Here is a 16814-nt window from a genome sequence, read left to right on the forward strand (position 1 = left end):
CACTGGACCTCACTTTGGGGCCAAGCTGTGGAGCCAAAATGCTTGGACAGATTTTCGAGAAACCTTATGCTTCATGCATGCTAGGGGATGCAGCCTCATGCTTCGAAAATGTTTTCAGCTCTTAATGTATGGGGTTGCTTAATATATTGTGCAAAACTTACTTTCTAACATCATATTCTAGTCAAAGTAAAATAAACAAGCAAACAAGAAAATGAACAAATACATAACAAACAAACAATTCGATGAGTGTTCTCCTTTCCCTTATCCACTATAATCTATCTGTGTCACATGGTGGACATAACTGTTTTTTTTTCCCCAATAACTCAACTTTGGGTAAGAAAACAAAAGCAAAACCTCTATCAAATGCATACCTGGAGGCACGGGTCAATTCTCCTGAACTTTCCCATGTCTATTGATTGAAATAAATCAATAAACATGATCTGATTTAGTCTCTACAGCCAGAGCACGAGGGTAACCTTTTTATTTTCATCTTTTTTTCCCTGTGCCGCCTTCCAGGAAGAGCTGGGGCTAGTGAGAACGGGCAGGACTGTTTAGTTTCTTGCTGTGCTTTTTGTCAAAGTCACTGTTGTTGGAAAAGTACAAGGAATACAATTCAAAAAAGTCAATCATCAGACACAGTTGCTCTCAATTGAAGATTGAGGAGATAGATGTAAATTGTTCCAGTTAGGCACTAACACCAGTAAAAACATCCTTTCCCAACAGGCAAAATGGAAATAAAGAGGCAGAAGCATTATCTTGACATCTCTGTGGGTTCACTTTTCAATTTGTCCATCATTGCCACCATTGTTGTTGCTTCCATTATTAATATTTAAACAGCAGAGTTGGGTAAATATTCTGCCAGGAGAATTAATGAACTAGAATTTATGCAGACATTTTTGTAGGTGGAAAAACACTCAACGTTATTTTGCTTTTAGATGGCTTATTTCAACATCCAAAAGGCGTTCATCAAACACCATTATGTGTCAAGTCTTATGAGATTAAGAGATAGCCAGGGTTAGGCTGTGAAGGGAGCGCAGTTTGGTAGGACACCTGCTTAGCACGTTCACTTCCCTGAGTTTGAGCAGCAGCTCAGCATAAAGCCCAGCATGTTACTGACCTATACCCATAGCCACAGCACCTAGGAGATAGAGGGTCAGAAGTTCAAGGTTACTCTTCCCTTCACAGTGAATTCGATACCAGCCTGGCATACGAGACACTCTATCACATAAGAAATTGAGAAAGAAAACAAACAAACAAACAAACAAACAAACAAAAGACCCAGAATGAATTTCATATGTCACAGTCATTCCTCTTTTCAGTAGGAAGAAAGGATCCTCCAGGTATATAAATGGTTGTAAGCCAGTGCTTGTGAGGGGACAGGTGCACTGTTGTGTAGATGGTGTGAAATGGACCAGCCCCTCTGCATGGAGATTAGACAAAGCCCAGCTAATGTGTGTGACCGATATACATGTGACACATATGAAAAGCTAAACTTTCATGTGTGGATTTGAGCCCCATCATGATGCGTCCCAGATTATTCTTGTTCTTTTAATATACCTAACAGGAGGCCATTGGTTCAGATGCTCAGGGATGGGACCATTGTGCAGACTTGCATTTCTGCGTGGCTATGAGGCTTAGAAATTGTTCCTCATGTTTCTCCATGTTCATCCCAATCAATGTCAAAGAGGCATTTAAGAGATGCTGGCTATGTTAAAGAGGCATCTAAGGGATGCTGACTATAATTGGGCAGTTGTAAGAAAATGAGGAAAGAGAAGCAGACATTTTACATTGGGAAGTGACATTCCTCTGTCATTTCTTAGTGTGCCTGTGCTTGAATATTTGCATGTGCCATACATACATGCCAATTAAACATCAAAATTAGATCTTAGGAGTAGTAATTATTTAATCCAGTGTGCTCAGAGCCATGTGGTACATATTGTATCAAGCCTACTTTAAAGATGGCACAACTAAGGTTTGAGAATGTTATTACTTGCTTAACCTGAGATGGTTGGTGGTAATGTACAGGTTTTATCTTTGCCTTAAATAACTTTATTCTCAAAATAGTGCATTGACTTGAAGTAGGTGGCTGCAGTGTGTGGATTGTGCCACGCTTTGGAACTGTCCTGTAATTGTTCCTCATATGTCTCCATTTGAAGAACCCTAGGTGCTACTGTGAAATTATTATTATTATTTTGTAACTAAAGCTGAAACAAGATTGAGGACGTTTTTCCTGGAGTTATGACACCATGGACTTCATATCCTCATCAGTTCCCCATAGGCAGCAGCTCTTGGGAATGAAATCAGCACTGGGAACAAAAGAAATAGCCATATTTTATATGGGATTGGCTCATCCCATAAAAGACCTACCATGCAGCTGCCTGCCCCATCCAGCGCATTCAATCCTACCCGCTCATCTGCTGCACTGACATTCACAAACGCTAACACACATGCCTGTGCACACACATGTACACACACATATGTGCACACATATGCAAACCCTCACATACAAATCCACACATGTAAATGCCTGTGCACTTGGACACAGACACTCACATTTATGTGATATTTCCATATTGGGTGATTAGATCTAACTTACTATTTTTACTAGCTTCAAAGTTTTCCATAATTTTATTTGTTGTGTCCCTCAGGGTTGCATATTAACTGATTTGGTTTGTATTGGTTTTTATTTTCTTCCTGTTTCAGAAATTGTGTATATTTATGCTTCTGTCTTTCTGTATTTGTGAATTTATATTTTTAAGAATAATTTCTTACTGAGGCAGTAGCTCGATCAATTTATTTTCATAGATATTACTAAGATTTGCCCTCTGCAAAAGGCTTCATCCATTTACATTCCTGCCATGTACCTGATAGCCTGTTTTCATTACAACAACAAAAATATACCTTTTAGAAAACATTTTCCCTATAAGCAACACATACCCTCTGCCTTCAGCCTATAAGGGTTGAGGGGAGTGTAAGGGGGTATATATACCATGCTGCACAGGTTGTATTTGAATATGCTGCTCAGTAGTCATGGATTGTGTCAAGCATGGAAGGCTGAGGGGGGTGTCCTTTTAGCATGGGTTAATGGAGGGACACTCACCAAGCACACCTCAAGCCTTAGCATCGCCAGCTGGGTCACTTTCTTGTATATCACACTCCCACCTCTAGCTGTAGAAAATCCTCCCCAGGCTCTCGAGGTAGGAAGAAAGACCCTCTGCCTCTCCCTCGCTGTGAAATGAATCCAGAGGACAGAGGATGGTAGAAAGCATGGGTCCTGAGCAAGATGCTGTTTCAGTTTGGAAATGAATGTTAGGCAAATTAAAAGGTTGTGCTCGTGGGAAAAGCAGGGAGGAGGCGAGGCTGTGCTGGAATCAGAGGAAGCCTTGGGCCAGTCAGGTCATGCAATGCTGTTTCATAATGTTGCCATTCCACCTCGGGAGGGGAAGACAGGAGAGTGAGGAGCTGGAGGTCATTCTCAACTACATAGTGAGTTGCTATGCAGGACTCTGTTCAAAAAGCTAGACTTTGAGGGGAGGGAGAGGAAAACAAAAAGAAGAAAGGTGAGTCAAAGAAAAACAAAAAGAAAGAAAAAAACATGACTGTGTATGGCTGGTTTTATTCTGGCAGCTAGGTTAGGTCCTACAGCTCCCTGATATATGGCCAAACACTAATCCGATGTTACTGTGAAACACATTTTGGGATATGGTTAACCCTGAAATCTGAGTAAAGCAGTGATACTCTAAACTTGGTGGGCCCCACCTAGGCTGCTGAAAACCTTACAGAGGAACAGCCTGAGACCCCAAGGAAGCCAGACCTGAGGATAGTCAGCTCAGCTCCATTACCACTGGGAGCCAGGTATTTCGCTCAAATCAAGCAGGAAGGAACTCTGACATCACCGAGCGATGCGCGCCCAGAAAAGAGAGAATAGCGTCATGCGCACAACCAGCTCTCTTGGTGTAGCCGCTTGGATACAGATGCGAATAATTTAACTGAACCAGGAATGGAAGAGAAATAGCATCTGTCACCTCAAAGGACAATATTAGGAATCCAGGATTCAGGGGCATCTTAAGGACTGAAAGTAACAGAGCTGCTGTAAGATCTGGTCCCACCCCCACTTTCAGAAGCGAGCATGGAAGCTCTGGAAATGGTGGGCAGGACTTCATCACAGACCTCCATCCTTTTGTTCCACACTCTCCACTGCCTGCTATGGTCACAAACATCTCCTGTGGTTGTAGTTTCTTCTTATTTGCTAGAGTCAACGCCATTCACAGGCAGTCTCTTTGTTCCCGCATGTGGACAGTGGAGAAACCCATGAGCTTCCTGGCCACCTTTGTCCCATGGTACACCTGGGCTTTCTCAACACAGAAATGCCAGCTACACCAACAGACTGTGGGTATCCCGTACACTGCGGACAGAAAGACAGTGAGAGGCTTGTCTTGTCTTATATTCACTCCTTATGATAATGTAGCCACCTCACGATTTCATTTTATTTTGCCGTTGTTTTTCACTCAGTGTTTGAATTACTTGCTTCGGGGGAAATTGTCATACTAATTAATTGTGTTGTGTTTTTCTTGACATGTCTCAGCACTCTCCGTGCACTTGTTGTGATCATGACTCTGTTAGGAATGTTTGGGGGCATTTGTAAGGATTCCACATATGGAAAATGTTATCTTCTTTTTAAATGTCTGATTCTGTCTGAGGAAGTTGAATGTTTCTAGGTTTCTGAACCTTCCATAACCTTGAACTTCTTGTCAGTTTTGTTCACACAATGAAGTCATTTTCCTAGTCCTGTCCTTTTGGGACATGGCTGTCGTTCGCATACATTCAGTGCTTATGACAGAAGCCAGCTCCTTTCCTCTGTGTGCTACAGGCTTGCTCATGCCCCTTTTTCTGGCTCCTGTTTTCCTGGCTGCCACATGCCTATCTCACTTGCAGATCTTCACTGTCGTTCATCTAGGCCCTTGTCAGATGCTAAAATGATTTGCTGTGACTTCCTCTCTATGGATAACTGGGGGTGCCCAACCTCATCAGGGATGCACAGAGGATGGAGTGCAACGATCAATTAGTGATGCCTGCCATGGCTGTGGAATGTGGAAACAGTTTGCTGAGGTATTTTGGCTTCGGCTTAGCAAGCCAACTCTCTTCTCTGAATCATCTGCTGATCCTTCCTACTTTGTACCCCTTCAGCACTTCGGGCGCTCACCTAGTTTCTAAACTTTTAAGCAGCTGCTGCAGCAGAGCATAAGAATGCAGCTTGGAATTTGGCAGGGACGAGAGAAGCACAACACACACTTGACTTTTCTGTTATTCATGCAGCTTGGAGCATAATTACTCCTATGGCCCCCCCCCGCCCCCGCCCCACGCCATCAGAAAGGAGCCGCTGGAGACTTGATAGGGCAGTTTGAGAGCTATGTTTGAGGACTTTCATTATCCATTCCGTGGCTTCCCTCTCTTATTTATCCATAGCTCATCAGGAACTGGAGATAATTACAGTGCCTTGCTCTCCTACTTGTGGACTTACATAACTAAGTGGATATACTTCCTGATGCTTCTTGTGTTACTTTAGAGTGGATTAAAAAAAATTCATCATCTACCTCCTAAAGACAGGATGGCCCTCCCTAACTCTTAGAGACACAGTTCCTGCCCAGCGCAAGGACTTCTGTAACCTTATTGGCTCTTATTACCTGTCATCTTTTGCTTACCTTTGGAGTTTGACGATGACGATGAGGAGGACAATGATGACAATGATGATGGTGGCTTTGAGTCATGGTCCTCATACAATGAAGGCTGGCCTCGCCTTCCTCATCCTACTGCTCCTACATTCTGAGTGCTGAGATTATTGCTGATACCACAACAGGACCCGCCTGTGTCACATGGGGATCAAGCTCAAGGCTTTACATGTGTGTGGAAAAGTAACTCCTCTAACTGGGGTACCTGAGTTGGAAGAATATTTGCCCCAACCCTATGAATGCAGAAACTGGGACACACAGTGGTTAAGTAGCTGATAGGAACAGTTGATCTAGTAAGTACCAGGTGCTCCTCTCAACCTGGGCCATATCCTTGCAGAGAGGTTCTCACAGCAGTAGTGAAAATGAGCATATTTACACATGCAGAACCAAGTGAGGTTTTCTGAGCTGCTATTTCCTGTCCTTAGGTTGAGCAGCATTCCTTAAAATCATTTCTCTAGCCATTTGCAATGAGGCAGGCTAGCTTCACAAACCCAATGTCACGTTAAAGACTAGATATTTGAAAGTTCTAGTCAACCCTAAGCTTCAAAGATGGAACATGTTCAATTGACTTGAGGAAGGCTCTGTGTCCCCGGAGCCAGGCTCAGTGGTTGGGGATGATCCCGACTCATTTTCTAAGCGGCGAACCACTGGAAGCATGTTTGGTCCCAGTGTGCTGCCAGCCAGTGAGGTTTTCCCACTGGTGCCAACATTTACCGGAGCAAGTGTCTGTTTCCTTCTCTCAGAGTTGCAGCCAGCTCCTCACAAGGGAGTGGGCATCTTGCCAGAGGAACCCCTCCAAGCCCTGCAAGATGTGCCAGGAAAGTAAGCAAAAGTCATCACTTCAAGTTGTCCAGTTGTAGGGCAGTGGTATCTAGTTACTAAATTAACAAATGAAATACTGTCTGTTATCTACTTATCTGTCCGAATATCTATCTATCCACCCACTCTTTACTTTATTCATGTGTACATCATTCATATATATAAGATTATTATATAATAGATATTATAATATGTATGTAGTATATAATATATTATATATTATATTATAATATATGATGTATATATAATATATTATATATGATATATAATATACATATATATATATTCCATTAGTTCTTTGATAGCTTTATGCATGCAGTTTTAATAAATTTTTATTCTTTTAAATTATATAGTTTCATTCTTTCCATTTCTCTTTCCAAACCCTTCAATGTATCTTCCTGTATTCCCTCCCAAATTCACAGCCTTTTTAATTCTTGATATATAGATTTAGATGATATAGATATAGATATTGATGGATATTGCTGTTCCTAAGCATAAAATACAATGTTATCAACTCCTATAATACTATAAAATTTTATTTTTGTGTTTATATTTTCATGGATGATCCTTTGGCATTTTATAACCAATTAATGCACTCCTCCCCAAGGAAGAATAGCCCCACACTGCTCCCATGACCCCTTAGTTAACTGCAGTTTTTGTAGAGTTGAGAACAGCTGTCTGGGGCTAGGAAAGTCCTGGATCTTTGAGGTCAATCTACAACCAACTCTTTATTAGACCAGCATAACCTCTTCCTTATCAAGAATATCTATCCTCCTAGAACAGGTAAGCATAGTCCTTGCCCCTCATCATAGAAACTTCTCTTTGCAACAGATAAAGAGACCAACACAGAAAGGGCATAGAATGGATCTTGACCATATTCACACCTTCCCTGAACTCTCCTCCAGTTCACACTCACTTCCCTATTCACCCAGTGTTGTGTGGTTTATTTTAAAGGAAAGCTTCAAGACAAACTTGTAAAGTTCAAATAGTCTTGGGTGTGTGCTATCCCACTGGAGAGTGGTCTACTGAGTAGGGGGATATATTCCTATAAAAAAACTCTCTCACTGCCAGCAAAGCGTAATTGCCTATAACTGCAAGGCAGGGGTAGTATTTTATGCCCATTTCCTCTCTCCATGCTGGGATTCTGTCTGCCTCAGGCCTGCACAGGGTTGGTACATGCTATTGCAACCACTGTGAGTTCGAATGTGCAGCTGCCCTGCAGTGTCAAGCAGCTTGCCTTGTGGCCATCCATCACCTCAGGCTCCTACACTCGTTCCCCCACTTTCCTATGCCTTTAAAATCTTTATATGCACACACACACACACACACACACACACACACACACACACACACATACACACACACACACACACACACACACACACACGTATGATAGAGAAGAGGAGAGGAGAGGAGGGAAGGAGGCATGGAAAGAGGAAGACAGAGAAATTTGGAGAGCTGGTTGGAAGGGAAGAAAAGATAGTGAGAGTGCACATGAGAGAAATAGATATGGTGATTAAATGAATATACTTATTATAATATCACTCTAATCCCATAAATATTAATGAACAGATTTTATTATACCTCATTGTGCCAATGATAAAACATATATGGGAATCCAGGAATCATTTAAGTTAATAAAAGAACGGATAGATGTGAAACTCTCACTTTCATTTTCCTCCTCATTTTCCTCTTCCACATTCTTCTTCCTCTTCAACTTCCTCTTTCTTCCCTTGCTCCTCCTCTCCCTCAGGCCTTTCTTCCTCTTCCTTCTTGACTTCTCTCTTTTCCTTTCCTCTTCCTCCTTCCTCTTCTTCATAGACTTGAGTTGTGGGAGCCCTATGGGGAGCTGTCTGGTCATCCTCGGAGGGCATACTGAGGTCGAGGCGGCTGCGATTATTTTCATTTTGGCCGCCATTTATTTGATGATCCTGGACATGTCAGCCAGCATCTTCCAATTCCATCCTGGTGCGTGGCTCTGCAGACTTTTCCATATTAGCTCTGAGTTCACAGGGCAGGGAATGCATCCACTGTACTTATCTGGCAAGCACAGTGCTGCACATATAAATAATTTCTAAAGTAACATATGCATCTGCAGTTCAGGCAGCCTCAGTCTTATTTTGCTTATATCAACACCCGTCAATTGAGCTTTGGAAAGGTTCTGACTTACTTATGCTGAAGCATCAAGGAGTCCACTAGCCAATTTCTTTTGAGTATTACCTTGTTTGATTTGGATGAAGGGACAGGGAATTGTATAAATGTCACTGTGGAGAGCCCTTGTCCCCTGGTGATTAGTAACCTTATCAGTTCAGACCGAGGAGACATAACTAGGGACTTGGATTTGGAAAATGGCACACACATGAGGATACTTTATGACTATGTATTAAGAAGTTGGTCTAGTGATGTTTTCCCCTTGTAGGTGGTTTAGCGGCCCCATTCATTGTCTGATCTGTCCATTTGACCCTTTCATTCGGCCTAGTTCTTCCTATGGCCTCAGTCTCTCCCCCTGAATAAGATCTCAATAAATTTTCTCATGACACCAATTTGCACACAGCAAAATGTTTGAAAGAAATGTTCCTTGGTTCATTTTTCACATGGCAAATAATATATGTCTGTTGCAAAAAAAAAAAAAATCCTAACCGTGAAAGAAAAAGAAGCAGCATTTTATGAAGGTCCCTCCTAAATCCTCTGCTGCAAGATAGAAACTTTTAATTAATATTATATAATTTCTCCTAAATACAGACAGACAAATACACAAACACCCAGACACCCCCACACCCCCACACACACCCCCTCTCCTGACACTTACACACCAGCAGAGAGAGGAAGGAGGGGGAAGGGAAGAGAGGGTAAAAGGACGGGGGAGGAGAGAGAAAGACCAAGACCGTATTCCCTCAGAGGGAATGAATAATCTTTACTCAGGAAAAACACTCAGATCAGCAAATACCCGGCGAGGTTACATATGGAGTTCTAAGGACATAGGTTGCAATAAACTAGAAGGTAGAGGAAAGGGCGTCTGTACAGTGATTTAGAGAGGAACACGGTGTAGATGGGAGAACATGTACAGTACATGCAGGAGGTTTGGAGCTTGGAGACTGGCAGCAATGGCTGGGGAGGAGACCTGGAGCTGGCATGGCTAGTGGGTGCTAAGGGTGCCAAGGGTGCCGAAGGAGTAGCCCATCGTTTCCATGTATCCGCTGCCATTGTTATGCACACGCCTAAAGAGTCGTGTGCAGAAGTAGAAGACGGGCCTCTGTCTCAGCTTGGGTGTTAGTAGGAAGACTCCGAGAGTCTACAGTTGCGGCACCTGCACCCTCAGCTGCTCTCGGCCTCATATTTACCAGTCTTCCTTGCTGCAGAGTGAAACTGGGTTAGTCAGGATTAGTGCACAGCAAATCACAAAACTGCCCCACGGTCATTTTGTTCTTTTCCATTTAGTTTCTGTTACCCCACTGATGCATTCCCTTTGGATTTATTTTGGTGGGGTTGTTGGTGTGCATGTGTGTGTATGTATATGTGTGTGTGTGTCTGTATGTGATATACATGTATGTATGTGATATGTATGTATGGATACATGCATATATATATATATATATATATATATATTCATGTGACTGTATATACCTGCAGGGGCACATGTGCATGTGGATTACAGAGGTTAATGGACATTGAATGTCTTCCTCTGTGACTTTTTTGAGGCAGGATGGCTCACTGAGCCTGACCCTTATCGATTTGGCTAGACTGACTGGCCAGTAAAATCAGAGATCTGCCTGTCTCTGTGTATCCAGCATTAATAGTATAAGCACATGATGCTGTGTCCAGCTTTTCTGTGGGTTCTTGGGGTCCCAATTCAGGCCCTCATGCCTATGCAGTCAAGCACTTTACCAACCAAGCCCTACTCCCAGCTGCAAGCACTCAGTTCTTTTAAACTGAGTGTAATGGGTAACGAAGTCCTGCACTACAGATCACACCAAACCCAAAGCCTCAGAATAGGACCTGATTGGATACAGTGTCTTTGCAGAATTAATAAGGTTAGGATCTTGAGGCAAAAAAAAATCTCTAGGAATCAGAGAGATAGTAAATCCAACTATAGCCATATATAAGAAAATAGAGGAAGATCTGGACATATGCAGATGCCAGCAGGAGGCTATGCGATGACCAAAGTACAGAGTGTGGTGCGGCCATGAACCAAGAGAATGCCATGCTCTAAAAGCAAGATGGGGTGATAAAAGCTGTATGGGAGAATCATGAGACAGGAAGTACCCCAATTCTAGTCTCTAGAGCTACAGGAGAAATGCTACTGTATTTCTGTGCTAGTTGTTATAGTAGCTAAGGAATCTGGTTTTGGATTTTTCGAGACAGGGTTTCTCTGTATAGCCTTGGCTGTCCTGGACTCACTTTGTAGACCAGGCTGGCCTCAAACTCACAGAGATCCACCTGCCTTTGCTTCTTTGAGTGCTGGGATTACAGATGTGCACCACTGCACCTGGCCAGACAGGCTCTTGTGAATGTTGATTATATTTACAAATCACAGCCTTAGTTATCCATGGTGTGCATAGAAGGACATTGCTCTTGTGGTCCCAGGGCAGGAGAAAGTTCATACAGCAGCCCACCACCTGGCCTGTAGATCTTGAACAATTTTCCACTGGTTCTTCATGGAGGAAATGTGATGACTTCTTATCCCTCTAGGGAGATGCTTCACTCACGTGTTTATTTGAGGGTAAAAATGATTTTCCTTTTTGTTCTTTTTCTTCTCTTCTTTTTTCCTCCTCTCTTCCTTTTTCTTCACCGCCTTTCTTTTCTCTGTATAACCCCATGCTGACTCCTGACACAACCTCCTCAAGTGCTAAGATGACGGGCACAAGCCACCATATTCTTTCCTAGATTTCAACTTTTCGTGAAGTACATCTGCTTTTTCCTTCCTTAAAGGAAAAATATGAAATGGTCTGATAGAGTCTGAGGCATTAATGTATTCGAGGGACATGATGGTGGGGCCAGGTTTGCTTTCTGTTGCACTGATCAAGTTCATTAGTCAGCAATAGCTTTTCTGTGAGCGACAATTCCGTTACTATAGATGAGACTCGCCCGGAGAAAAATGTTGTTTGCTAGAAAGTTAAGAGATTATGTCAGCCAGATTTCTGTTACTATAACAAATACTTGAGTCAAGAAAACTGATAGAGAAAAAAGTTGTGTGACTCAGGGATGCGGAGACTTCCTCCCCAGCTAATCGGTCCTGTTGGTTGGGGGTCTATAGATGAACATCGTGGTGGAAGCATATACAGGATGGAGAGAGGTGGAAAGGAAAAGAGGAAGATGTTAGTCCAACTGCATGCTTCGAAAGAATGTCCCTAGGCCCAGAACACCTCTGACATGGCTCTATCTCTTAAAGTTTCCTTTGCATCTGATAATGCCAAACTGGATATAAGACCTGCCACGAATGAGTAGAAAGCATGCATGGGGTCAGTCACCGGCTAGGAATTAGAACGCAGTCAGATGTGCATGGTGGACTGGACGAAGAGACATGCTGTCTGACGTAGGCAAAACCAGGCAAAGGCTGGGACAGAGTTGACCCCGATGATCAGTAACCAGAGTTTTTCTTTCACCTGCTGTCCCTGCACCTGGCTGAGCAGCAAGAGCTGCTAAAAGTGACTAGATTACAAACTTAGTTTTGCTTCCATGACTTACAGAAAAGCTTCTGTGAAGTAAGTTGAAAGAATTACACACACACACACACACACACACACACACACACACACACACACACACATACACACACACACATACACACACACACACATACACACACACATACACACACATACACACACACACACACACACACACACACACACAGAGAGAGAGAGAGAGAGAGACTAAGCCATTAGCAGGGTTTTATGTGATTCTTTCTACCTTACATCTTAGTGAAGGCAAGTTTTACGTTCATTGCATATTTCACTGAGAGTTCTCAGCCACTTCTAGCCATGACTTCCCTTCCTTCCTGTTACGAATTTTCTTCCCAGATTTACTCTTCAGTCCCTAAAAATATCCAACCCGCATTATTTATTCACTCCATAATGCATACCATCCAAAGACAACAATTTTGCCAATAAACTGTTACTCTCATGAATAATTCATGCAGCCTTCATTCTCCTGACATGAACAAATATACTTTCAAATGGGAGGCGTGTGGCTCTATTTTCGTCTTTCACTCCATCCTTTAACTTAATATATTTTTTAAGGCTTTGTGATGCCCTGCCTGAGGGGGAACCTCCATGGGGACTAATTCTAAAACTCCAATTAAAAGAAATAAGCCCTGGCACGGAAACATAACTAGAGTTAGATAGAGTTTTGTTGGAGTGACAGGGAAGTGTGAAGGTGGACGGAGAGGGAAGAAAGCTGTCCAGGGTTTCTGGGAGGAAAATGTTCAACTCTCACTTAACAAGACAGCGGTGCCAACAATTGTTTCGGTACCACTAACCTCTGCGGCCATGGCTTCCTCGTAGTTTATATGTAGAGAATAAGGTTGCATTGCTGCTGATAATTAAATGATAGTCATAATCATATGATGATATTATGTGGTACAACAATAAGACTTGAGTTACAATGAGATGCTTGACGTTGCACTAAGGCTTTGCTCACAGCCGAGTTTCCCAGTCTTGATTTGATTTATCTTGTGAGTCGGATGATCGGTTAGAAAGGAGAGAAGGCTGCCCGGTATCTGTGAAGGGTGTTTGCAAGATTCCCTTACTGATTTTTACCCAGTGGTTCCAGTAGCACCTACTTCGTCACTCCAAGAAACAAACACATTATATCCCTCGACATAAGCCCAGCCCTCTGTGGATAAAACCTCTGAGTCGTGACGTGCTACGTGCATAGTCACTTGTAGCTTCATAGTATTCTTGCAGGCTGTGTGCGTCTATAGATCCACTTACAAGGGAGAGACGGAAGTAAGGAGTGAAGAACAGAACCAAACTTCTAAGCTGTTTTTAAAAACGATGATTTTGTGTGTGTGTGTGTGTGTGTGTGTGTGTGTGTGTGTATTTATGGATATGCTTATGTATATCTGGCATGTGTGTGTAAGTGCCCACAGAGGTCAGAGAGGACATCATATCCATCGAAGCTAGATTTACAGGTTGTCATGGGTGTGGGGGACCAGAGCTCAAGTCCTCTGCAAAAGCAGGAAGTATTCTTAATGGCTGAGTCGTCTCCCAACATCCAACATGGTATTTATAACCATGCCAATGTCAAGGCTATTTTGTCACACAAGACATTACTAAACACCTATCCATCTACCTCCTTTTCTTCAGGGTATATTTTCAGCTTAAAAAAAAAAATAACAGAGTTGACGAAGTATTTTGGCATATGTACATGTGGTAATTAGTAGTAGTGTTTTAATTTTACATGCATGTGTGTATGTTTATGTGTGGAATATATGTCTGTGCTTCTGGAAGTCAGAAGACGGCATCAGCTCCCTCTACAACTGGAATTAGGGATGGTCGTGAGCCACCGTGAGGGTGCTGGGAACTGAACTCAGGTCCTCTGAAAGAGCAGCAAGTGCTCTTAATCACTGGGCCATCTCTTCAGCCTCTTACCTATAGTAGTTTATGTCTTATACAGAGATAACTTGATGTTCCCCAAATTCCTTGCCTAGAAAGTATGGCAGAATTCCAAAGTGAGCAGCAACAGTACGAACAATAACATCCTGACTGTTGATCCCGTAGTTCATCACTTTGTACTGAGTGCGGCCATGTGGCAGTTGGAAGGACCCTCCTGAACGATGTGTTTAGTTTCCATATTGAACTGGCATCTGCTATGAATATCTTTTAACTCTACATGGTGCAGATGAGATTCACTCCACTCACTCCTGTGTCCTGGGCACTTTGGATGGTATTTTTGGAGATGGTGGTATTCAACTCAAATCCATATGATGGGATCCCACAGTCTCCACTGCTGCCTCCTGGGCCCCTGTTGGGACTGATGCTTAAACATTTCCTGTTTTGTACCCACCGAGCCAGTGGCTCTGACTGGCTCTGATTGGATGACACATTTCTTCTTGCTGAGGTTGTGGTCAGTGCTGTCCTCTCTTGCTTCTCTTCCGGCTTCCTCTCTGCCTTCCTCATTATTGCTCATTGAGAGCATCCCTTTCAGGGTCAGTTAACTTCAGCCCTGGCCTTGGACACTCAACTGGGTTCTGCAGACTCTAAAGTACTCCGAGGATTCTCTGTGCATGATCCGTCAGCAACGGATGGAGAATATGCAAGTAAGACACATCTGTGGTTCATTGTCCTGTCTGTTCCTCTAGGAAGTATAAACTCCAGCAGGCAGGTGAAACTCCAAGAAATCTCAAGTCCCTCAGCCACACGCCAGTCAGAGTAATGTTACTATCCATCCCAGTTAACCCTCAACACCCAGAGAGGAAATATTTACCATGACCTGGGTACATATCACACCCTGAAGAAATTAATGCCACCATGAATATCCACTTCTCACTGTATTGTGTGGTCTCCAGTGACTTTATGTATGTGTGCCTTATCTCCCTAACTAAACTACAGGATTATGAAAAAAAAAAAAGATTTCTCTCAGAGTGGGTCCTTAATGTTCCCCAGAATTCATCACAGCAGATGGACCTGTGGCCGAGAGGCAGCATCTATGATCAGAACATAATTTTCTCTTTTTATGTTCTGAACTCTGGTGTCTTTATCAATAACACGAAAGGAGCCATTTCCATTTACTTTGCCGTAAGAGAAGGGTCACAGCAAATGAGTTTTTTAGATGGTAAGCAACCTTGCTAGTGTTTTCTGAGCGGCTGAGCCCGAGAACTGTAATAAGTCATTATCAGTCTGTCTCCATACTTCACTGAGGTTCCTGGGTCCTTTGAATGTTGGCTTAGCCAGTGTCTTTCTTTATCTGTAAAATTGTGCTTAACATATAGCTTGAAGCGGGCTGATAACCAAGACACATCTCCAGTTATGAGAGCCACTTAAGTGAGAATAGGACCCACAGAGAGTCATTTCCCGAAGGGAGCTGGATGCTCAGGTTTCAGTGCCTGCTGGCAGGCTGCATGATGTGGTAGACGAAATTTAGCTCTCTGCCTGCAAGGAGACCAGTTTCTGGTTCCAATTTTTCAAGGATGCCCATGACCTTGGACAAGTCAGAATCCTCTCTGTGCGCTTTACTGTTCTCAGCCATAAATATAAACATGCAAATCAGAGGTTATTACTTAACTATCATTCCTAGACATTTGCATTTGAGAATTGGAGTTCCTGGGGTTCAAACCAAGCACTTTGTATTTACACAAATCCACACCCAACAATAGATTTCCCACCATGACACTGTCAGCTTCATCAAAACTATCTGTTCCCTTCATCTGCATGTTCAGCAACTTCTCTCCCATCCCCTTGTGCCCCACACGTTTCCCTAATAAAGTATATAATAAAAGTAAGCCTTCCCACTGGGGTGTTTATAGTGTGGACAATGTTGTTAGTCCCACTATGGCTCTACTAGATTAAAAAAATACAGATTCCTCTGTCTTTCTTATGCCCACCCTTTGATCCCCCCAGCCTTTTGTCAGAAAATCTGAAGTGTTACCTTCTGCAGTGACTGCCATCTCCTGAGAAACTGTGCCAAGTTCCATTAAGTGTAATTAGCACTCCTGTTGTTCCTCTGAGAGAGAGAGAGAGAGAGAGAGAGAGAGAGAGAGAGAGAGACAGAGACAGAGACAGAGACAGAGAGACAGAGAGAGAGAGAGAGAGACAGAGAGAGAGAGAGAGAGAGAGAGAGAGAGAGAGAGAGAGAGAGAGAGAGAGAGAGGTCTTCTCAGGGAGCTGGGAGCTCGCCTTCCTGGGAGCTCAATTATCACAGGCTCTTCATGGCTTTTCAAAAGAAAGCCTGACTTTCCAATGCCGAGTTCAAGAGCCCGCGTGGGGCCTTCTGCACAGAAGGCCTGGGGAGCAGGACAGGAATAATGATCTCCTTCTTAAAACTGGCCCACCAGGGACCTCCAAAATGCTAGACCTGAAGGGATCCTTGAGCAGCCAATCTCAGAACACGATGCTAGGCTCTCCTACAGGCATTCCTCACAAGGAGTGCAGATCACAGCATAGGAATGACATGTCTCCTAGTGTGTCTCTCCGTGTGGATGTTACTAGCATTTGAACCCAGGGCCTCCTGAACGCTGAGCAAGCACACTTCGAAAGAATTCTATCTGCATCCCTACAAATAGCATATTAATAGCCCACAAGTAGGCAGAGTGTGTGTGTGCTTGCT

General features: G+C 43.1%; 1 protein-coding gene across 29 annotated transcripts in view; it reads left to right on the forward strand.

Moving 5' to 3' along the window:
* The window catches only part of RBFOX1 (RNA binding fox-1 homolog 1), a 2117065-nt gene that overhangs the window by 1609167 nt on the left and 491084 nt on the right, over positions 1–16814 (forward strand). The gene's annotated exons all lie outside the window — the stretch shown is intronic.

Source organism: Acomys minous (assembly GCF_964271855.1).
Source record: "Acomys minous genome assembly, chromosome: 16".
NCBI classification, from domain to species: domain Eukaryota; kingdom Metazoa; phylum Chordata; class Mammalia; order Rodentia; family Muridae; genus Acomys; species Acomys minous.